The sequence below is a fragment of the Cyprinus carpio genome, chromosome A17 (genome assembly GCF_018340385.1).
Source record: "Cyprinus carpio isolate SPL01 chromosome A17, ASM1834038v1, whole genome shotgun sequence".
NCBI classification, from domain to species: domain Eukaryota; kingdom Metazoa; phylum Chordata; class Actinopteri; order Cypriniformes; family Cyprinidae; genus Cyprinus; species Cyprinus carpio.
This window is the reverse complement of record NC_056588.1, coordinates 13,251,143-13,276,911: the sequence shown is the minus strand read 5'-3', so window position 1 is coordinate 13,276,911 and position 25,769 is coordinate 13,251,143. Positions and strand designations below refer to the sequence as shown.

At 39.1% G+C, this 25,769-nt stretch overlaps 1 pseudogene; it reads right to left on the bottom strand.

Moving 5' to 3' along the window:
* Window positions 1-300: 300 nt before the first annotated feature.
* On the bottom strand, window positions 301-25,769 carry LOC109088236 (annotated as a pseudogene).

The window sequence follows — 25,769 nt, the reverse complement described above, 5'->3', positions numbered from 1 at the left end:
CTATGCCAAAATTTACAATGACAGTAAACACAGTAGGTGAGGAGAGAGACTACCCTGGCTGCCAGCGGCTCAAGCCCTTAAAGCAGTGTAGAGTGACCTGGGAAAGGCCTTGTGAAGCCGTCAGTGGAGTTTCAGGAGCTAGTGGAGCTAAGATGGGACTGTTTTTCCTGTTTATTTGGGTACATGTGAGGTGCTTAGGGGAAAAGGATTTCATCAAAGCACAGCTTTATTTTCTGCAACAAAACTGACAGGCTTCACCAGTATGGGAGTTGGTCAATGATGTAGGGGAGCATGCCTCAGTCAGTTGAGGTGGAAGCCCTTCTCCCATAGTGGCAGCGAGGAGCCGCTCTCTCATGATCTCTTCGGAGGAATATTCCGGCAACTTCAAGTAATGCACACACGTGTTAACTGAAGGATAGCTGGCATCTGTAGCATCAACCTAGAGGAGAAAAGACAACAGCAGGTATGAAGGGATGGCTGGGTTTTTAACATTATAGATTTGATTAAACTGCATGCTTGCATACCTTCCGGACTATTGTGAGACGTGGATGTAGGTTGGCCAGTCCACCAGGGGGCAGGGTCGAGCAGCCTGTGGTGAATTGGAGGAAGGCTTTCCTCTCATCTGATGACATTCCACACAGCACTCGAAACAAAAGTGCAAGAAAACCAGGACTGAAATACAATTAAATAATCATCATGATATACATATACTGTATAAATGTGGCCAAGCAAGTTATTTTAATATATTTGACATTTTAGAAAGCTGAATGAAATCTTTATTTCAAAGAGGTTTACATGTACCATATTTTTCAGCCATTATAGCCAGTATCCCGTCATAAAATGTAGAAATAACAATAGTGTCTACCTGTCCCGCGTGTAGCCAAGTTTAGGTTCTGTGTAGTTAACAATGTCCTCAGCGGTCCAGGATGGAGACTGGTTGCCACACAAGATCATCTGCACCTCTTTATGACTAAATGAGCTGAGCTTCTCCATAGGAAACACCCTGTTAAAGCCCTCTGTAGCAAAACAAATACAGACTGCAATTAGAACAAAAGATAAAACACACACACAAAAACAAACGAAACATGTATACATTTTGCATTTAGCAACATATTTGTAACTAAAGAATAATGTTGTAAAAAAAAAAAAATAATAAAAACTGATGTATAGCCAAGTTGCATGTACTTTAACTGTGTAGCTCGAGCGTATTGAAAGTACAGGGCATGATGCCATACCTCTAAAGGCTTCCATTTGCTTCTGGATTCCTGTGTGCATGCAGAAGTCAAACACGAGCTCTACGTACTCCTCTGCGTTTTCCATGGTGACCATCTGATGAGAGGACAGTAGAATTAATAGCATTCATAACTTATTTTAACAAAGATGACACCAAAAAAAGTGAATTATATAATTACAGACCAAGCAAGCATTGTGTTTAAAATACACACATACACCACCGTGCAGAAGTTTGGGGTCAGTAAGATTTTTTTTAAAAAATGTCTTATTCTCACAGAGCTGCATTTATTTGATCAAAAATAGAGTAAATAGAACATTGTGTAATATTATGATTTAAAAATAACTTTTTTAATTAACTTTATTCTATTAGTATATTTTAAATTGTAATTTATCCTGTTGATGGTAAAGCTGAATCTTCAGCAGCCAGTACTCCCGTCTTCAGTGTCACAGGACTTTTCAGAAATCAGTGTTGAAAATAGTTGTGCTGCTCAAATATTTCTGGATACAGTGATTATATATATATATATATATATATATATAGATAATATATATATATATTATATATAATATATATATATATATATATATGGCTGGATCAACAGGATTTTGTACAACAGTACACACAGGACACTCGATGGTGTATCCGAACAACATGGTAACCTACCTCATCCTCTCCATTGGGCTTCAAGTCTACTGATGAGAAACCATGTACTTTGGAGCCTGATGGACAGAACTGGAAATTTACATCTAATAACAAAATAAAACATTAGATGAGTACCGTCTGTAAATAAAATACCCTGCAAAAAAGCAAGGAAGTAACATTTCATGCAACATCTCAAACTAATTTTTAGGTAATGATTTTCAAATCTGTCCCTGTTACAGTTTAATTACACAATTAAGTACTAAATAATGATTAATAACATGCATTTACTGTACGGTTAAGTTTAACCTTTAGTTTAGGTTATTTGCTTGTAATTATGTATAATTACTTGTTATTACAATAGAAAATGTATAACAAGGAGACTGCATAACATATAATACAAGGAGACTGTAAATTAATTGTTGCCTAATTTTCTTTGATTAATATACAAAGTGATATTTAATCTCTCACCCTAGATCTTCTACACTAAGTGGTTGGGCCAGAGCCCATAGGGTTCTTCAGCATGAGATCCTGTAGCCGTGTGTTTCTTCTCATCCTCTGACAGACTCTTACTGCCCAGGATCTGCCTGCGTTTCACAGACAGTGCCTTCAGCTCTTTCAGGAACCGTGCTCTGTGAGGATTCACTTTCAGTTCAAAGTCCTCCCAGGTCAAGATGCCATGATACCAGGCTGGTGGCTTGGGCTTGGGTGGGTCAAGGATGAACTCGGACTTGGAGTCTTCATCAAAGCTACCCACTGAGTACGTGTCCTGACCCTCCTCGGTGGACGCTTCGGACTGGATTCAGAGAAGTGGCAGTCCGACTCGACACGAGGTTGATAAAGAAAGCTTACTCATGTGCTTTTTGATGTCGCCCATAACAGAGCAGTTTGAAGAAAGGCTGGGATATGGGGCAGGTCCACAAGCCGGGTTGTCCTGGATGCATTTGGCCAAAAAGATGCCTCCAAGGAACAGGAAAAGCTTGGTAATACGCTCCAGTTCATCACTGTCCTGACGGGAAGGGAGCAGGGAAAAGGCCACAGGAACGCTGCAACATAATAGCCTGTGGTTTCAAGCCTCCTCCGCCCAGAATACCCACCGTTATAAAAAAAAATGGAAAAAGTTCATTAACCCTCTGGGGTCTGAAGGGGTTTTGGGACCATGGAAAGTTTTTGAACATGCCCTGACATTTGTGCTATTTTTCAGTATCTGAAAAAACATATGGCTAAAGTCTGATTACCACTGTATTCAGCACAAACTGTGCTACACTTATATGTAGGCAACGTGAATGTACATTGTTTGTGTTTTTAAGTAGGGACGGGTATTGTTCAAAACTTTGATACATATTTTTTGTGTTTTCAAAATTTTTTTCAGTTTTTTCATGGCTCACGATGCGATAATCACACAAATACAGCGATTCTGGCGATAATCAATATTTTGCTAGACAATCCTACACACAATACATCATGATATCTAACTATGAAAAACAAAATCCCTGTGAAAAGATTAAGTGCAAGTTTTTCTCTCCTCTATTCAAAGTCCAAACGCCACATTACGGCTCTGACAAGGTTTGTTTCATCATCCATGCCATAGGTGCAGATTTATGTTTTTGCCAGTCGGTGCCCACTGTCCACACTGCATTACCACGCACTTGTAATATCTAAAGAGAGAGAGAGAGAGCACGTTGCCGTCGCCTCTCTCTCACTCATATAGCTAGGGAAATCCACCTGCGATCCGAGTGGAGAGGTTAGGTACTCACGGACTCAAAATATGCGCTCTGCAATGATTGCCTACAGTCCACACTGATAAGCTGTTCCGGGGCAATTTTTTAGTTTATCATCTACATAAACATAAGATGCTGGTGTATCTCTGATTGTTTTTGGTCCTACCATTACGCTCGTATTTCTTCTTCGCTGTGAATTACATTTCCGTTCATCTGACCATCTGCAATCCGGGAGCGCCACCACAAGAAGTCTGAGGTACTGGAGCTCCAGTTAAGTCAAAGTGGAAACGGCCACCAGTGTAGTATGAATTTAGATCTTTTGTATGTTTAAAAAAAAATATCGAAACTTAGTGCCAGAGTATTTGATAACAATATTTATCGATAATGTCTTATCGATAATGTGCACATCGATTTATTGTCCCACCCCTAACGAATAGTGCGAGCGTGATCACCATTACAGATAATGAGCTCAGATGGGAAAAACTGGACCTCTCTTTGGTTTAATATGGATTACTTTATCAGAGAAATCTGTTTTTAACATGACTTAATTTTAAAAGTAGACACTTCAAGCTTTCTATATATATATTTTTTTCGTTTGTCTCAAGCAATCTGAGTTTTGGTTAATTTTAGTGACGCGTTTCAGAAAGAAGTTCACGGAGACCAGACGGCAGAAATGCAACCTTTTCGTTTTCTTTTTCATTATTATGAGTGTATACAAATAAGACCTTTACAGATTCAAATGATGTATTGCTCTTATCTGTACAATCAAAAAATGACTAAGTATTTTAAGTTCTTTTGGGTGTTATAAGGAAACAATTCCACAAAACGCACCGGCATGTTTGCAGACCCCAGAGGGTTAATCAGCCAATTAAAAACAATGTGTCATATCTGGGCTAGTGTCTTACGGTAAAACAGCAAAATACTTACTTGACGTGACTCGTCATCTGGGAAGTCGTCATCACAGAGCCAGATACCAAGGGAAGTCCTCTGGAACTCTGCAGCCACGAGAGCATAGAACTCCAGGGTGGGTCCAAGACCAGTGCCCTCCTCCCCCTGGAACTCCACCTGTGCAATATAACAATCATGATCAGTCTTCATCAAACAGCCTGAAATGGACTTAAAATGGACTTAAATAAATTTAATATAATTTAAAGAAAAAAAAAATATTTTATTGAGAAACATACAGAATGAGAAACTTGAAACTTAAAGAAATTACACAATGAATTATGTTTAAACTATCAACACTCCCAATTTCAGTTAATAGTTTGAAAAAGAAGGCAAACTGTCATATTTTTTACAGCAGAAATAACAGAAGAAATATTCTAGCCATTACAATGACGTACAAAAGCTTGTGACTACACTGAAAACCTGGATTTTTTTTCACATTTTAACCTGGAAATAAACAGCTGCAGGATTTATAGGAAAAAACAACTACTTCTAAACCATTTCTAGGAGTATTTTCTATGCAAAAATTAAATTAAAGGCACTGATTATCAAACTCCTTTGTATGTTTACATATACTTGTGGAGCGCCAGTGTTGCTGTCATTAAAACAAGAAGACATGCCAAATGCAGTAAAACTGTACATTTACATCTACAATGAAAATATATGTAGTGAAAACAAAAGCATTTTCACTAGCAGTCTCTGATTTTAGACACGACAATTTTTATGCAAACATTATGTTGTGGCGTTTACCTCCAGTACAGACTTTCTGTCAGCATGTATCTGCATCACACTCTCGGCCCACTCCATCATACTCTCTCCGCGAGGCACCTTGACACGCTCGTGCTTGAGCCGACCTACACGGAACTCGCCAGGATCATCACGGCGAACCGTTGTGGATGGCCGGGAACGTTCCATAGTGGCTTCTCTTCGGTTCTGGAGCCAGACAATTGCTCTAGAGAGAGATGCAAATTCTCAAATTGCTGTCTCACAGATTTAGTATTCTAGAATATTGTAAAAATAAAAATCTCTTTCAATACTACAATCACAGACCTGGAGGCTCCAAATGCAGTGCAGGGTAAAATAAAGCTGCCGGGTTTCAAATGGTATGAGGAAAGGACACTTGCTGGTTAACTGTTCACACCAATCTGGGAGAGCCCGCCCCCGCTAGCCAGGGCCAGTGGCTCCTAAAAAGACAACACACAAAAACACAGAAATATTTTGTAACATTACACGTCTTTACTTTCACTTTTTGATCAATTTAAAGCATTCTTGCTGAATAAAAGTATTAATTCTTCAAAAATCTAACTGACCCCAAAGCTTTTGAACGGTATTGTATCTACAATGCATACAACATGCATAATTAACACATCAAATTACCTCAATCTGCTGCAGGATTTTGGTTGTAATTTTTTTTTGCTGGTGAATTCCTCAGGTGATGCATTGAACTGCAGCTCTTCCACATCTACACAAAGAAATGTGAGTTATGAATGCATACTAATGGAGAAAATAACTCATTGAAGACAATGTTGTGCAGACAAACTCTTTACCTTCCTGTAGTGTGCGGCCGGATGAGGGTTCTCCTCCGATAGTAAAGAGGAGCGCAAGAGCTGCAGTACGTCCTCTACGCTGCAGGCGCTCTGTCTATCCTGACCCGCCTTGGCCTGAGCCTGCTCGCGTGCAGCACTCAGAATGTCACAGCTCTGCGTGGCGGACAACGTTCCTGAACTCAGTCCTGAAGATCTGCAGCCCATGCTCACAGAAGTCCTGCAAAACCATATGAACTGTTAACACAAACTACTTGTAATTTTTTTTTTTCTCCCAACCCTTTTACAACAATTACAACAAGACCTAAACCAATGCGATTACTGCATTCTTACAAAATTATATAGTTTATGGCCAAAGACGACAACAAAAAAATTTAAAATCAAACCAAATAGAGAACAAAGTCCACAATGACACCTAAAAACTTTTATGGTACAACATTTACACCCATTTAGGCAAGAAAATTTTAAAAAAGGACAGCAAAAACTGTCTAACAGGTGGTTACACAAGTGACAGTCAAGCAAGAAATAGAAAAACACTTGATAAACAGAGAAGGGAAAATAAAGATGGTATGTATAGATATATGCACATCCGATGGCATTTTATACCTTGTATGCAGCTATGAGCTGCGAACAATTTCTGTTTTTCCTAATACTTTTATTAGAGCCGGTTAATTTCCAGTGGCGCAGGAAAGTTGAGTCTGCATTCTTCTGCATGTAGGTTATCAAGTCATTCTTTGGTAATTCATCTGTGCCAAGGTACTGTTCCACATGCTCTACAGACCAGCAACCCTACAACAGGAAGAACCAAATGTTGGTCTTTCCTGATTGTAAAGTCTCACGCAATACACATGCATTACAGTAGGTTTAACCACTAGAGAGGCCTGTGCATTTAACAATAGATACCACTGGGAGTCATTTCATAGTCTCCTGGCTTTAAGGTTAGTGACGGCTGACAGACAGTTTACTGAGGAGGAGCATTTACACATTGTGGACAGCCACAGAAAAATCACAGCCAAGATTTTAATGAGCTGAAGATAGTGAGTGAATGAAAGGAAGATAGGTAGAGAGATAGTGTGGAGCAGAGATGTTAAAAACGTGTCATTACCATCTTTCCACTCTCTCTTTCTTTGTCAGAGTCCTTCAATTCTCTATACATTATCCTACAACAAAAAAAACAACCAAGTTTATTAACATGTCTAGGAGAACACACTACATAAATGGAAACAATCTGATATGAAAAACAACTGTGAAATGGTTGACTCACGTATACGTAGGTTCCCAGATGCGTCTAAGCTTGTCAGGTTTAATAGCACCATTGCATGAGAGCTGGAGAAGCTTTTGGACATAATAGAAAATGGTGCACTTGTAGTTGTTGAGAGGTAGTTCTACTTCTCGCGTTGTCCCTAGACCTGCCACTTTCAGGATGAGAGCCAGACGGGGTGAAGGTGTACACTCAACCTCCTCCTGTACCTCTGAGCGAGGTGTACCTGTGAGCACATTAAACATGAATTTTACAACGTAAAAATCACAATGGATTGCTGTGCTTGACTCAGCAGCCAAGCAGTGTCATGGTTAACAAACTATTCGAATTTGTTCATTTAAATAATGCTGAAATAAATTAAATATAAATGTAATAAATTCAAAAATGAAAACTTTCTTCAGTTAGCTGCCAAGTTAATGTTGCTCATTTTTGCTTACGCTGAAGTAGTAAAATGACTCAAACTAAAACTAAAAAAAATACTAATAATACTTTAAAAATAATACTACAATAACACTGCAGCCAACAGAGTGATAAGAATTTATCCCCTTTCTACAGCATCAACAGTACCTGGTGGAGGGATTTCCAGGTCAGTAGTTTGCTGGACATTAGTCCGGCCTGGTCTAGGATCAAATGCAGGTACTAAAGCAGAAAACTGTCGTTTCAGCACAAAGTCGTCGTCCCAGGTCCTGCGCCGACCCCCTTTGGTTTCATACTCCTCTTCCTCCTTTAAGCCGCCATTGAAAAAGCAAAATGGTATAGCTCTCTTACACATAATGCTCAACTGCTTGTAAATGTGAAACACATATTTCACCTAACATGCTACACAGAGGAAACATGCTAGTAAACGAGCAAACAAATGAATAATAATAATAATAATAAACAGGAAAAACAAATACATTCCTAACCAATAAATCCACCATTATTCACCAAAGTAAAAAAATACAAACACCAAATTTCAGGTAACCCAGAAAGGAGACCACGAAGAAAACTAAAAACAAAGGATTTCCACTGTACTATTATTGAAACTACAACAGGTTTTACCCTATGAATATGAACGTGGTAACCAAGGTTGACCCTGGACCGTACCAGAACTTCCTCATACTCCTGTTCCTCCTGATTGTCATCCTCATTCTCATCATCATCGTCGTCTGGCTCTGGCAAGTCCTCTTCATCATCTAACTCGGCAAGCAATGTATTGGCCCGACAGCTGTCCAGGAAGTCTGAGTGAAAGAAAATCGATGAAAATCATCAGCTTTCATATTGCAAAAAAGAAATCTAGGAGATGAATTCAGAGAACAAGACTGAGAATTAGCTTAGTAATAAGCAAAAACAAATTAAGAGATTAATATGCCAAAAAGAAAACCAGCTGACTAAAGGGCGTGTACTACAACAAGAGCAGATGAGAGAAAAGGGAGTGAATAATAAATGTAACATGGCCTACCATAGAGCGAAAACTCAGCCTCCTGACCTGTGTCACTTTCACTAGATGTAGAAGTCAGGCTGGTCGTCAGCGTGTTACTTAGCAACTGGCCGACGGACAAACCTGTAGTTGCCGTGGCTACATTATTGCTGCTGGTTACTATGGAGGTGGACATTGTGACAGTTGAGGTGGTACCAGTGGTTGTAAGGTTAGGAAAGCTCTGTGCACCCATGAGAGGAGAAGCTGCAAACAAACAAAATGGATATTTATATAAAAATATAAAAAAATTGATTTGTTTTCAAGAAGAACAAAATAAGCAGGTAACTGAAAACTGAAAGCTCACTCTACAAACTAAAAATGTTTAAAATGGATGTGATTTGAAAGTCATGGCAAAACTTTGAGTCATGTTAATATTCACAGAACAGTTAAATAATCCAGAGCAGGAAGTAACGCTGTACTCCTACAACAAAATGGTTACGGTTACATAATGAGAAATAAGGTTCATGAAACATCCTGAAAATGCAAGAAAAGCTTGCAAATGAAATTTTATTAATGCAAATCTAGTCTAAGGCATAGCAAAGAAATGGTTACAAAAGACAGGAAATACTACTATTTCTCCATTTTCTATTTCTCTATTTACATGTTTCAGAGTGCACTTCTAACCCAACTATAATTTTTCTGAGAACATCTCCCACATGATAATCAAATATAATAATCCTCCACTTAAGTCAGTGATACAAAACATTTGGTTAAAAAATTTTATCTAAACCAGTGTTTCTCAACTAAGGAGCCAAGGCCCATTAGGGGCCTCAATATAATTTCAAATAAGACAAAACAAGCATTAAAATAAGCTTAATCATGACTTTTATGGTTTCAAATAAGACAAAACAAGCATTAAAATAAGCTTAATCATGACTTTATATTATATATATATTATCGATAAAGAAGAAGTTTTGAAGAATATATATATATATATATATATATATATAAAAAAAGTCATGATAAGCCCCTCAACAACTGCTTGTTTCGATAAAGAAGAAGTTTTGAAGAAGAGTCAGGGTTCCCACTATCTAGAAAAACATTCATATGTAATGGAGCATAATTTTAAAAAAGTGTGATTTGTAAATTAATTAAATCTTACAACTCTTTATTCATTATTAGAATGAATAAACTTTTTACTAGTTATGCCCATTCTAAAATATTTTATTTTGATAGAACATCAGTAACAAATGTGTTTTAGAAAAAAATCCTTATAAAGTAAATGACAAATTACTGGGAGAGTAATTTCATTGGTTAAAAAGATTATTCAGCTTCTAAAACGTCCAAAATCCTGAAACTGAATTCTTTTTAATTTTTACTATTGTAGTTACTTTTAAATTTGCAGTAACTAGAAGTGCCCATAGATTAAAACAAAATTCAGGCTAGGGGACTTTGAATATTGTTGTGGACAATATAGGTTTATGGAGTCAAAAAGGTTGAGAACCGCTGACCTAAACCTGGTATTGGCTGTTAGAAAAATGGGGAGCCGAATATACTCACTGGCAGTACTCATTACATTGCGTCCCAGTGTGTTAGTGTTGTTGTCGCTGCTGCTTCGGCTCAGGTTCATGTTGTTGGTGGCATTGGTACGAGACATGTTGGGCGCTCTGCGAACAAACGACTCCATCAGGCTGGCCTCGCGAGAGGACAAGTTGGGGACACTGGCACTGGAGCTCATGGGCGCTCCAGCCGCCAAAAGCGAGCTGACAGACAGCCGTGCACTGGTAGCAGAGCACAAGGGCCTCTGGGATGCAGCGTCCTTACTAGATGACTCCGAAACAGAGCTGACATCTGGTGAGCTCACACTCACGATTCCCATAGAGATAGCCGTTGACTCTGCCGACTGTCTTGAAGTGCCATCGGGTGCTGGTGTTTTACGTTCGCCACTTTCACTTCCTGTGTCTGCAGTTAGTGTGCTGGTGCTGGAGGCAGAGCCGGCATCAGCTGTGGAAAGCACAACTATCGGTTCTTGGCCCTCTGCCCCCAGGGGCCCTTCTCCGATGCTTACTCCCTGCTCCAACAGGCTTTCGACTCTGCGCTCTACTCGGGTGGAGCTGAGGCTTATATCGCTGCTGCTGGCCACGCTACACACCGAACTGCTACTACCCTTGCGGCTAGAGGAGCTGGCCCCTGCTGTGGAGGATGAGCCACCCTTGTCTGGACAGTTATTTTTCACCAGGCTGCTCCAGGACTGCGGTGTGCCTGCAACAGTGGATGAGACAGGTTTGGGTGACGGCGCTGACTCAGGGTCGTACCCTGGTGCAAGCTTGAGGTCAAACTTCCCTTCCGCACCCATACGATACGAGTTTGAGCCACCGGCATCCCAGGTGACATCAATCCAGCCTGGAAAGTGGGGGAGGGAGGGGGGATATGAACGGTGTGAGACCCAGCAAGAGAGCAGAGAAAGACAGCAGCGAGTCAAAAGACAACAGCTTTTGCTCGACACTGGACCAGAAATAACAGAATAAACCAAGATCATCGAATGAGGTCAATTTGATTTTTAGATCTATAAAAAAATCTCTCCAATTCATATTCAATATACTTGCAATCATCTAAGAAGAAGCCCAAAATCACTCTGGTCCAGGTGAAGCAGTGAGGTAGAAACATGAAGCACAGAAAATGACAAAAAAATAAAATAAAATAAAGGCAGTAGAACTTTGCAAATGCCAAGCTATGAAGCCACTTTGAGAAAAAGAACAGAAGAATCATTTTGGTCAGTGTCAAATACACTTGCAATGGAGTTCATTCGGAGCTTGCAAATTGTGACATCAACATGCACTTGCCTTGACTGATGGAGACAGGTTAAAAATGCTGTTTTACACACTGACACATGGCTGCCCAAAGAATCAATAGCAACAGAGTGGATGCTTAAGATAATACGATTAGGACATCAAAAATGTTACCTGTTAAGTTGGGGGGGAGGGATAAAGGTTGCACTTCAAAATAGCAAACTAATAAAAACAAAAAAGTATGGAGTGACAGTTGCAGAGAGCAAAAAGTAGTAATCTAATGCTTATCATTGAACTTCAGAGTGTGAAACTGATTTTTTTTTTTAAATATTATTTAAACATGCAGGATAGAAGCAAGAGGAAAGCATCACATCAATAAGTAAACACAGGAAGAAAGATTGGTTTCAGATAAACCCAGCCATATGTTGTTTTATTTAACTACACACAGTATTTGTGAAGAAAAATAAGAAGGGCTGATCTGAAAGCAGTCCCTCTGAGGCATGCTGGGAAAACAAGTCCAATGTGATTTAACTTTTGTTCTGTTTTAATGTGTGAACGTCAGTAATGGGTAACTCCATCCCCCCCCTCACTTGTGATGGATTTGCTGCAGAAAGCTCCTCAAAACATGCAAATGCACTTGATGTTCACAATTTGTTTCCCATAAAAACATTGAAGTACCACTGAACTCCATTGTCGATTGGCCAGTAAAGAACTTTTCATGTAGTGGTCCGATGCAGTGACACCTTGAACACCGTTGTACAGAAATCTGCTATGGCATAAGCATTACACATTGTGCTTTCCTATACAAGCTATCAATGGTTGGATGCACACACTAAGAGCACAAAAGTGACACTGGTCCTCACCATTATGAGCCTCTCCAGTCACAGTGCCCTCTCCAGCAGGACTGCCATCCTGGTCCCTCCACTTCCAGTCGATACCGCGTACCACCCGTGCCCCTGGTACAATGTACTTCATCACCTGAGAGCGAAAGAGCCGGCGCTGCCGTCTCAAGTTGGCCTCCGCCTCCTTCACTGCTTTACCTGACAATGCAGAACAAACCTCAACTGATTGGGAAAAATGAGCAGAGACAAAGCAAATTTTAAATAGCATGCAATTAAGGAAGGTCATTTTTTTGTGAGGGTGTAGACAAATTAAAATAACATGTTTGCTAAAAAGCTTCCTTTTAATGACTCAGTTCATATGGGAAGCCTGATCATTTCATTTACATAATACAACACTGTCGTGATGAGAGATGACTCTTTAAAGTCAGCATGAAATGTCCTACTGTGAAAAATTCAACCATGCATACGTTTCATTTTTTTGACCATGTTATTTTTAATCAAAATGTCATAATTTGATTTTCAGGTGAAATTACAGACTCTCTGATGACTGGACGTCTCCAATAATTATATCCCACTTAAACCCTTCCTCTTACAACAGACTAGGGCTGCAACAACTTATCGATAAAATCGATTATTATTGATAATGGAAATCATTGACAACGATGATTAGTCTTTTTATCGATTAGTCGGGTCTGCCTACCGATTTGTAAGGTTTGTGCCATTGCTGCTCTTAACTAAGAGTACTGGTAATTACCAAAATCATTTTTTTTAGCTTTCTGTACTGGTTAGTCCTCCAATATGCATAAGCTCTTTAGTTACAGTAGTAGGCTATTTCTAATGCTATAATATACGCATTGCTGTTATCTATGAAAGAGAGGCAGAAAAAAAGTACATAAACTAAGTAGTAGAAAAACAATGCCAGCAAGCATGCAAGCTGTTCTCAAAGGCAAAGGAGGCCGCTTTTTTGTTATGTGAATAAATACTATTTAGTCGTTTCGTTTTGTTATTTGCCCAATAAATTACAATAGCATTTTTAGATTTACTTTTTTTTTTTGACAGATTCCTAAAATATTTGTGTTTTCTCTATTATGACAGGTGGTCTAATAAATTGTTAAGCACTGTATGTTTTCATAGCATTCAGTTGTGCACTTTTGTTGGAAGGACATTGGGTAGAATGTGGAAGAATGTGGAATAGTGTGTTTTTGTCAAAATAAAAGCAAATTGGGGGGTTGTTTTATCCGATTAATCGGGGAAAAAAAATAATCGGGCAACTAATCGATCATCAAAATAATCGTTAGCTGCAGCCGTACAACAGACACAAACTCACATTCAGATCTTCCTTCATCAATCAACAACCAATAGATATAGAATAAATCCCTGCCCTACATTTTTTTCTTTTTTTTGATAATTTATCGGCTGTATGTAACAATATGAAAAAAGATCTGATGCTACTTCTGTTACATCTAGGTGTGCTCCGATTGATCGGCTACCATTCACTATCGGCCGATAACAGCGTTGTGATGTTTGATTGGCATTCTCTAAAAAGGCCAATCTCAAAAAAATTATCTCAATCTGATGACATGTCTGCCATAAGAGGTTTGGCATGACATGCAGGAGCAACGTCTCAGTCTCTGTCTGGCGTGAGTAAAATAATTATTATGCTGAAGGTGAGCTGCAATTCATATTTCTTCATTAAATCACTCTTCAAGTAATCTGAAAACCTTCTGTGGGACATAAAACTTTAAAGACAAACCCTGTGTATTGTGAAATAGTGTAGCACATTACAAAATCTTCAATGTTGCCATGTGGTGCTTTGGGAGACAAATCCCAATAGAAAAATCAATGACATTAGGTTACTCAAATCAGATCAATTACATGGCAAAGACTCATATCCTTACAACAAACAGCTCTTTGACTAGGCATAAATATTATAATTGGGTTACAATGAGACAGTGTAGTATTAGAAATTATTGGCACTTACCCAGCTGGTCCTCACACACACCAATAACAGTGCCATAGATTTCTAGACCAGACAGGGAGAGGTAGTGCGTTTGTCCGCTGGCATTCTTCCCCATCTGTTTAATACGAATGTGTCTCCAGCCCTGCTTCTCATCTTTGGATGGATCCAGAGGCCATGTGGCTGTTGACCTAAGGCAGTAATGAGACATATTAGCAGGTGCACAAAAAAGACACATGAGCCTCTTAACAACACAGAGATTCCGGAAAATACACGGATAATGTGTCCCGTGATCTGTCCCAGGACAATTTGATTTTGGTTCATTCACACTGCCAGTGATTTTCCTGAATTTGTGCATGCAATTTACACACTTCCTGTAAAGACTTTGGTCCTGCCTTTTGTTCACACAGGGCTTGTTCCGGGACTGATCCCGGCAATGTTACTAGGTCCCCAACCCAGGATCATTACCGGGATCAATCCCTGGACGTGTTTGCACTCACACAGAAGGCACTCTGGCAATTTTTTTGACAAATTTCCGGGATCAGCGCACTGTGCGAAAGGGGCTATGGTCAAGTCAGAGTAGGCAGAGCACAATAACAGCACACTCCAAAATAATGGTTATAACACACATACCCCGGCTCATTGAGGGAGCTGTCATCCACATGGGTGTAGAGAGTCATCCAGTTCTGACCATCTTTGGACACTTGAAATACCCAATTCCGGAGGGCGGACCGGCCATATCCACGAGCGTGCCGAAGTGTGTATGCAGAGGGGATGACCCATAAACCAAGATCGATGGCAAACCATGCGTTTTTGTCATCATTGGTGTGACAATTGAGTGCGGAGCTGTCTCTGCTCAGGATGTCTTCAAGTCGGCCATAGGGCAAGTTTCTGCCCTCGGAGGAAGTCACCACCACTAATCCATAAGCTGCAGGGTTCACCCATTCATATGCGGTCCTGTGGTCAAACAGAAGTGGATTCTTTATGCACAACGCTTTGTTTAAATGGGTCATGATGGGGTTCGAAGTGTAAGAATAAACAATTACAATTAAATCAATTTAAATGATGATGCAAAAAAGGACAAGGCAGCTCACTTCGCATTGGTGCCAATCCAGTACACAATTCCATTTTCATCAAAGTCATGCTGGTGCCTGAAGGTGAAGCTCTGACCCTCTCTGAGCTTCCTAACAAAGATGAATGAAGACCTGTCAAAGTCATACCACTGCTTGGCCACCTGGGGAAAGGGATGAGACAAAGTTATGATCTTTTCTCAGATGCCGGTGGGCATACAGCTAAATATGTAAATATGGAATAATAGAAGAAATAACACAAAAAAGCTTTTCCTACCATCTTGAGCAGATACTGCTCCAGTGACTCAACGGAGGCCAGCGGCTCCATCTTTAGCATTCTACCAGTTCGGTCAATCAGGGCTGTTTCACCTGGAGCACGCTCCAAGCGGAAGCGTAACCTCCTTGTCAGTATCTAATATGACAGAAAAAGATTTTAATGAAATATCACAATTCATAATGAAACTGTCACTGTTTCACATGCACCAAACTAAAAATCTACGGCCAAACATGGAGACTGACTTGTAAATTATACGTTGAGCCTGGTGTATCATACAAGTGGAGAGGTAGGCGCTCTATTGACTCCAACACAGCTATCAGTTTGCGGATTAAGGCAACTGCTGGTCGGCTAGAGGACAGAAACAATATAAATGTAAGACAAACAGACTACAGGAAAAACAAATTCTCATATTGTGTTCAAATCAGACAAATTAGCTGCTGGTTGAGACTCAGAAATATAGGGAAGAGATAATTTTTACATGCTGTATCTAGCTCAATTACCATTATGTGTAAGAGAAGATATACTTTACCTTTCGTTCATCTTCATTTTTCAGTAAACGCAGTCTTGAACACATTTATTCTTTCCATCAGAGGCTTACAATCATGTTTCACATCTAGCTCCACACTCTGTGAGGAAAACGTGATATAAGTAAAAGGGTAATAAAAGCAGACAACATGTTTACACAGTTAAATTGTGCATGACTCACATTGCTAAGGACAGTAAAAAGTGCTTGTACGAGGCCACTGCTGCACATTTCATATGGAGAAATGGTGTTCTCATCTTTAAGAACAACTATTAAATTCTCCAGAGCTGTTTTCATGAGATCTCGGCCATGTGTTTTCACCTTCAATGCACTGAAGAGACAAGAAGCAAACTCTCATTGTTATTTTCTTTTTGACCTCAACTACATGGGAACTAAAATAAACTCTGACAGAAGTATATTGTATGGGTAGATACAGTTTTAAGCTTAATTCTACCTGTCTGTTAGTATGTAGCTCCCAAGCAGACTCTAGCTGTGTGGCGATGTTTCTCAGAGTGACCACCACACCTCTCGGCATACTCTCCACAGCCTTGAAGTGATCGTCATACAGATCTCTGGCCATGGTTTTTACCTACAGAGGTGGAAAGAGAAATCTTGAGGTTTTAGTTGTTCGTATTTCTGGTCTTTGTTTTTTGTTTTTAAGTTGTTAAGTGTAATTTTTTTTTTGTCTTTCTATTCAAAAAATCCTGAAGTATTACGGTTTCCACAAATATTGTGGCGGGACAAACAAATTTATTATTAAACATTGATAAGAAATGTTTCTTGAGCACCAAATCAGCACATTAAAATGATTACTGAGAATCATGTAACAATGACTCAATATGCATGGTCACATCTGTCAGTCATGCTCTAAAGGATAAAAAAAATGCTCAGTAATCCTACCCTTTGTTTAGTTTTTTCCAATTTGGATTTGAGCTTTCTTCCTCGCTTACCAGTCCAGCCAGTAACAAACTCGGACCCTGTGACAAACAAAGAATCCAATCACTGAGCGACTGAGGAAAGATACTGGCAAACTGGATGCTTTTAAACTAATATTCCAAACTTACCTAGAGAGGTTTCTGCAGTGAAAGAGTGCTTAGTGCCTCGGTTTGACTCAAACACAAAACCGGTAGGTCCCTCTTTCAGGATGGTGGCCTGCTGGCCATCTGAATTATGGATGGCAATCTCACCCTCTTTCAGACAAGTTAGAGACCAGTTCCCCACAGTGAGTTTGGTGGGGCCCTGTGTGGACAGGATGGGCTGGCTGCCTGTCACCGGTTTGACCTGACTTCTAGCAGGCTGCAGCTTCTCCAGAAACTCACTTCTGCTCTCTATAGGAGGGAGGGAAAGAAAGCATCTGCTACTATAGTTCCCGGGAGCCATCCTGTTCGATTTACTTGACGCCAAGATTGCTCTGTTCTTTGACTGATTGATCAGTTTGTTTGCAGGAGACCTACCCGAGCTGTCAGAGCCGCCCTCTGGGCTTCCACTGGAGTACATGGTGGCCAGTTTACCATCCAGAATAAAGCGGAACCAACCATTGCTGCCATTGGAAAGCTCCAAAGCAGCTGCATCACTCCAGATATAGAGACAGTCCCTGCCTCTGATGATGGACCAGTCTCTCCCAGTGGTAAGGCTTCCCCTGCTGGATCTCTTTGGCATCCTCTTGTGGTTCATCATCCTGGAAAATAAGACAGACTCATTTATTTCAGAGCATATTCTGAATAGTTCCAAGAAAAAGTTGTTTATTCATCAACACAGACTTTCTGGATGCACAAAATAAAAAACTCAACGACATTAAAAAAGCAAATCTGGAATGAGTTGAGTCTGACCTTCTCAGGTTTGGCCTCTTCCTCATTTTCATCATCTGATGTGGGTCCTGCCAGAGTGGATACCTTATTAATGACCCCCAGCCTGGCCAGCTGATCTAAGAACACGTCACCTCCCTTATCCACAAGATCTCTAATGATCTGCATTGCCAGCAGGTGACCATCATCATCGTCCTGTGAAAAAGAGTAGAAAGGTCAATAAGCCTAACTTCAAACCTATTCAATTTCAGAAAGATCATCAGGAGGGAAAGACCAAATCATCCAACCTCCTGATCCAGCACAGTCGCAGTGATTTCCACAAGTACAGTGGGCAAGTTGTGTCCAGCATCAGAGTCACACACACTTCCTTAAGTAGAACTTCAGAACTGTAGTGCACCATTTTTCTGATCAGAGCTAAACTAGCTTTCCTGTGAAAGAGATTATACAAACAAACTATCATTGAAAAGAAAGCAATGTTGTCCTACTGACATGTGGAAACAAAATACAAAAATGTTACTATACTGATTTTCTTTCTGAAAATGTTGTTTGGCACTGATGGTCCTCTAGAGCCCCTCACCTTATTGAAGGCAGCATGGTTTGCTGAAAGGTCTGTGCAAATACTGGGAGCAGCCTTTTCAGGTAGATGGGCGCCATCTCAGGGTCACCTTTCGGCTCACTGCCCTCTTCCTCTTCTTTATTAACGTCCTTCTTTTTCTTGTCATCACCCTTGTTGACAGGGACACATCCAGTCTCCTATATCAAACACCACAAGAAACACTTTATTTTGAAAATCTCACAAATCCCCTTGAATTCACCATTAAAAAATTAATGGTGAGCAACTGCATTAAAACACACAGTTGTTATTTCTGTGCCACCAGTATCACCACAAAGTAGTAGCAAAAATAAAAATGTTTTTAAACAGGGCTTTCCAAACACTTCTTAATCTTCTATTGGTTGTCCAAACAACTAGTCTGTCCCAAATTCACACTTTTGGTTGCGCCAATGCTGCTGTGTCTGGCTGCTTTGAGATGCTCAAAAGACAACAGCAATGTTCTGATAGCACCATATAGCCTCACTGTCGACATTTTATGAATAATTAGCCAATCCCCCAAGGAACATTTTAGTTCAATCTTCTGAAACTTTTACTTTCAAAAGAGAAAAAGGGGAAACAATATTGTCATAAAGTCGAGATGAAAGCTGATGGACTCACCAGGAGACTGGAGAATTGCTACAACCTCACTGTGTCCCCCTCTCTCTAGCTTTGTCCAATGGTGTTTTCCCATCTTCATCTCTCAGGTCAGGGTTGGCCCATGGCGCAGTAGTAAAGTCTATTGGGAAAACATTTGCCATAAAATAAATACAATACATTAAAAACAATGTATAATAACTATAGAAAAGAGTCAGTTACATGACAAACACTTTACCTTGGCTACTTGTGGCCTGCCAAAACAGGCAGCATAGTGCAGAGAGGATGACCTCTGGCCTCTATTGACATCAGCACCTCTCTCGCAGAGGAACTCCACCTTAAGCAGCCCAGAATACAGTGTGAGTACTTGCAATCCTTAAAAAAAAACATGTTCATCTGTTGCACTGAGCCTATTCTGACCCCATTATTCCAACTAACACAAGCCATTACCAGACACATAGGGTCAAGAAATCAGGTTGTATTAGTTTTCATTATGCATGGCATTTGTAACACTGCTGCTGGTGGCATCAGAATTACAGTCTTGCCCATTTAGTTGTGTCTCCTCCACATAACCATATTGTACCATGTAAGAATAATATGAATAACCTTTATTCACAAGTCTGCTATTTGTTTGCTCATGCTGTTGCACTGTCCCTAAAGGCAATTTCTTGCATCATGTGCACTGAAAAACAATTTCAAAATTCCACATATTTTAAAAAAAATAAATAAAATAAAATCTTACCATCTCTTGTGTTCCAAATGCAGATGCCCAGTTCAAGAGAGTCTGTCCTACATCATCCATGAAATTTACTTCAAATGCTTAGAAGTAAATAAAAAGTAACAGTACATGTTAGTCAAAGTGACAATAGCCCTCAAAACCCCCCCGCAAATGATCTTGCATGCACTACTTGAACACTTACCACCGGTGTCAATGGCATCGATGAGAGCATCTGTGTCTTTGCTGCGTATGCAATCAATTAAGCTGTCGGTGAGAGCGTTCCCCGGAGCTGTCAAGACGCCGCAGACCAGGGATACGGCCGGTAGAACCAGCTGTAGATTTGGGCAAAGCCTTGCCGTCCCTCAAAGAGCAGCACAAGCAGTAGGGTCCACCAGCCGCATGGTGTCCAGCACACAGCGCTCATCCCCTGCAGAGCACTCTCCATAGAGTGATCAGGCAGCATTGAGCGCAGAAGATCCTGAAGGAGGAGATTGCAAACACAAATGTGCATAAAAATTAACCAGTGGAAACTGTGATTTTAATACACATCCTCTTGCAGTGATCTTAACATAGTCCTATAAGAAAAAGTACGGTAAAATTTGAAGAACATCATACCATACTTGCTGGAAACCTTTAGGGCAAATGGCAAGTATTTTCTGTGAATATACCATCTTACATGTGTGACAACGTGGTGAGCATCCTGCAGAGGTGTGGACAGAGGCTGACAATGGTGGACACTTAGAGTTGCTCAGTTTAGAGTCCGCAGCAGATGGAGTGGGCTCCACTGAGAGGTACTGCACCAGGCTTGCAGGGTAGTGAGGAGGGTCAAAGATGTCGTGCCTACCGCTGACAGCCATACGCGGACAGTAGCTCTTCTGTCAGTCCATGCTTAGGCTAAAGGGGGCTGGATCAACTCCTCGCCGCGTTACCACCGGTTACGCCAGTTGAAGCGAAGCAAAACGAAGAGCTCCATTCAGGCACCTGTGCATGACACACAGGACAATAATTAGCATTAAGTTGACATTACCTTGGTGTGTAATCTTTACCAAAACAAAGTCCAGTCCTTAACAACCTATGGACAAAGAAACTGATCTACACATGAAAAGTACTAAACCTGATTTTATTTCTAGTATCCAAACAGTTACTTGCAACTAACGATCTCAAAAGTTTAGGTTCAAGTACGTGGTTTTTTTTTTTTTTTTAACGAAAGAAATTAACTTCCATTTAGTATTTTTTTAATGAAATTGATTGAATTAAATTTATTAGCATTTGCTTGAAATTGACAGAAAGATTTATTTTATAATTTAATTCCCTATTAAAAAAAAATTAAATAAATAAAGAGGCAACTACAGCGAGCTTACAGGTATGCATAGATTCTTTGCAACATGGATAAGGCAAAGTGAGGGAATGAGCTAGGGGTGGGAAAATATTACCAACATATTATTCCACACTAGGAGTCAATTTGTATGTCACAAATAATTTATATCATGATATAGTCATTTTTTTTATTGTATTAATAAATAAGAACAGAAGAGTGCAAAGTAACAAACAAAAGGACTATATAAATAAAACGCATATAAAAAAGACGCAAATGAAATAACCAAACAGGGTTGTTAAGATACAGTAGGTCTATTTAACAGTAGCATTCAAGAAAGAGATGATACAGAAATTGAATAAAGTAATCAAAATGTAAAAGTAAAGCACAGTACAGTCTTTCACTGTATGAATGAAACATTCATACATTTATCCTTATTAAAGCTAGTAAAGTTAGTCAAGATTAGTGAGTGATTTTCTATTTTTCTTGATAAACATTGTAGAGACAGACAGCAGCAGAAATGAATTAGTCTGGGTATCACTTTTAAGAGCTGCATACCACCCAATTTATTGATAAACGCGTTTTCTCTCTCAGCTGTTTATGTTCCTTGTCAGTCATAAACCAAGATGAGCATTTTAACATCAGTGTGTGTGTATTTGACTGCCGAACCCCGCAGCAGTAACTGCTGAAAAGAGACCTGAATTCGCGATTGGCATGCTGGGACTTTTGTGCCTGTGCTTTGGGTGTGTGCTAGCACTTTTCGAGGTTTATTGCACTTAATTCTTTTTAACATCAAGCACATCCCGCACTTTATTTTCTCATTCTTGCAAGTTTCTTATTACTTACTACTTTTGCGCAATGAAAGGTTATTAATAGACTTTCTTGTTCTGTCCTATCTATCACATGTTGCTGCCTCATTACTGTGATATACATTAAAAAAGAGATTTCTTTTAATTTTATAGTATATATTTACTTGTTTTTCATAAATGTATTTTACAAAAATACAGAGAGCAATGTGTATCCATTCTACCAGATTAGTCCTACACTTATTCAGTTTTATTTGTTACCCACTAATGTTTTTTTTCACTAAATGTTTAGATTTTATAAAATTGGCCGATTTGTGCCACTCATTTTCTAAAGTAACTTTTGCTGCTGAATTATCCACTAACCTAGTTTATAATAGTATTTTTGGCAGATTTATTTTTATTTTTCTGTATAATGAAGTTGTCTATATATAATAGATTGTGTGTTGAACTGATCATCACTGTTTTTTGTGTTAAACACAGAGGTATAGACATTCTACATTGATTTAAAAAAACAAATCAAAACAGGTTTTCAAAACATCTTTACAAAATTTGTCATGCTCTCCTCCAAACTGACATTAAGAACTGTATTAAAACTATTTATGAATGCCTTTCAGAATCAGTGTATTTCAAATATTTCTGTTTTTTTTTTTTTTTTTTACTTTATACAAAATACACCGTGATCTGCTTTAAACAAACATTAGGAACTGTTTAAACTAATATATGTCACTTAATGTTTCTTAATTTTAAGTTGCTTTCATCTGTATGCTTTCTGAATGAAGGAATGTCTCAGCTTTCTAAGATATGGCTTAATAATTTGTTTTCTAATGTTTAATCAAAACATCTGATCAAAAATGTTAGAATTTTAGTTTTGAGGTTATATATGACTAAGTGATTTAGAGGGAAATTATATTTTTACCTTTGTAATGGCATTTTTCTAACTTATTAAAGTGTCATCTTATTGTCAAATTTGAAAAAATATATATTTATAAGCATTTTTAAAATTTCTATTTAAAACAACAGAATAAAGAACCAAGTAGAATAAGAAGAATAAGTTACCAATCAAATTAATCCAGTATTAACTAAATTAATTTGTACAGATGTGGAACAGAAGAACACAAAGTGGCATGTAGGTGTATGTTTCATACATTTAATGAGCCTCAGAGGTGGGCATGAGTCCAATTTAAATTTATAAATTCCTGTTGAGATTAATGCTTTTAATACAAGTTTCAGGTGGGACACTAACCCCTTGAAGTGAATGGTACTCATGTAATAATAACCTGGTGGTGGCACTTCATGTTTCAGCGCAGACTAGAGAGGGACTCCACACATGTCGGCTATGGAAGAGTTCTTGTGGCGCCATCTTACTACAGAGACCACAGAAAACTACTTGCCATGGGCAGAGTGCAATGTGTCCCTTGTGCACAAGATGACCGCTACGGTCCTGCTTATGAAGCTCAGCACCACAGTTCAGTCCACCCGCTTCAAAATACAGCTCCAGACTCCCGTGTGCAGATTAGCTCCAGAACCTGGTGACACAAGACAGTATATAGTATGACCATCATGCATAGGAATTTACTGTTCAAAAACAGCACTGGAAAAATTGACTGGGAAAAAAAAAAGTCTGAAAGTTACTGTTCAAAAGGGCATAAAAAATAGGAATATTTACACGTATTACAACATTGTGCGGAAGTGGATTTGCCAGATCTCCTGCTGTTCTCGTTGTTGAGCTCCACCACCACTAGCCGGTTACACAGGGCGTTTGATGGCTCACTCTACTCCCACAATCCGGCGGGGTGCATTCAGCAGACACATCCAGGTAGTAGGTGATGGCCCTGGCTGGTGTCACTTCCAGCACATTATCTGGTGCGCTCTCATCCAGGCAAAGACCTCTTACACACAAGGCTGGGAGAAATGTCCGTGGAGGTACACCTGCGGTCGTGAAAGACAGCATAGTGTCACGAGAGTGAAATGAAGGGGTATCCTTGTAGGTCTTGCCACCATATGGGGGGACAATGCTGATACAAGATTAATGGTATGATCATTAGATGATAATACACAGATACAACAGTGATATGTGATGCATATAAACCTAAAATGTGTCAAATCATTTCTATGAGGATTATTTAACAAGCCAGAAAATAATGAAATCCAATGCATGTCTCCTGTTCTTCCTAGGTAAACAAAGCATGTTTCAACCTCTCAAAGTGAACAGTATATCTCTAACTCATGTGACATGCTGTAAAAAGTAATACCCTTAATTAATTGCAGTCAACTGTAAATAATAAACTTGGGTTTAAGATGACTGCTGCATCTCTCTCCTTTTGGGTAACCACTACCTGTGATACAGCTTTTTACAAACCACTGTGTGAACTGAGCAAGGGTTATCACATTTAAGACCAAAATACTCCCAACACAACCGAGGGGTGCTTCCCTTGTTTGTCTGTGATCATCTTCAGAAGCTATTGTGGCTGTCCTGCCTTGGCTTACTCAGTTTGAGAAATAAGCACAACACTGCTCTGAGAGTGACTTCATGAGCATGTGACCTTTTTATTTGTGAGTAAAAACTAGTGTCATATCACGTACACAGAAACTGTAAAGGTATTCAAAAAGCAACCCCTCTCAAAATAAAAGTCTGGTTTAATTTAAAGACAAGTATTTGCCAGAAATGTATTACTATTGTTCAGCAGAACGTACATAGCCTACTACTACTGCTAAAAACAAACACACATTATTTTTTTAAGGAATAATCACACAACATTTTTTTCTCTGTTTTAATTTTAATAGTAAATCAGCTTTGTTTACAAAAAAAAATAAAGTTTTGCTTAATTTTCAATAATTAAAAGATAAAATTAAATTAATGTTTTTGCCTTCCCTTTGATAACCAGAAAAATGTAAAATACACAGAAATTTCTGAGGGGGAAAAAAAAACATTTCATAAGGTTATTTTAAGGAAAAAAATGAATAAATTAAGTTGTTTTTATGCATTTAAATTAATGTAGACATGCTAAAACACAGAATTAGGTCACAATAAAATATATGGTTTAAGGAAAAAAAATAGACATTTCATAGGGCCCTTAACATGTAATTTTTGTTAAACTTAAATAAAATGACGTGAAAATCTATAAGTTTTATGATTTTAATTAAATAGACATGTTTTTTGATTAATAAAATTTAATTTAACCATTAAAAAGGAGTCTAGAAAAATTAAAATGGAAAAAAATGGAATCCAGAAAAATTAAAACGTAAAAAATGGAATCTGGGAAAAAAAATAAAACGGATTTCATAGGGCCCTACTTGTCAGATTTTCACAAGTTAATAAGCTACATTGAATGTACCACATCCTAAAATTTCAGACAATTTACATTTTGCAAAATATTACATTTAAATGTAACAGTTATGAATAGCGCTATTGTCACTGTCAAAAGCAATAAAACCTTCAGCCAACCAGAACTGGCACCTCATCAGTATGCAGACTTACGTTTCGAAGCAGTCGGTCAACATTGTCTGACATGAGCAACAGCTAGAATGCAGAGCTGCTCCAGCGCGATGAGCTGCATATCCCTCTCATCACCCTGTGCCCCCATGCTTTTTGCAGCCACTCCAGCAATGTGTCTGGGGTCCACGTCCGCCATGTCACCTCACTACCCTACCCACCCAACACCCAGAAACCCCGCCGGCAGCAGGAGAGAAATGAACAGGGCAGTCACTGGTCCTCTAGTTGTCTCATCAAGTCTTCAC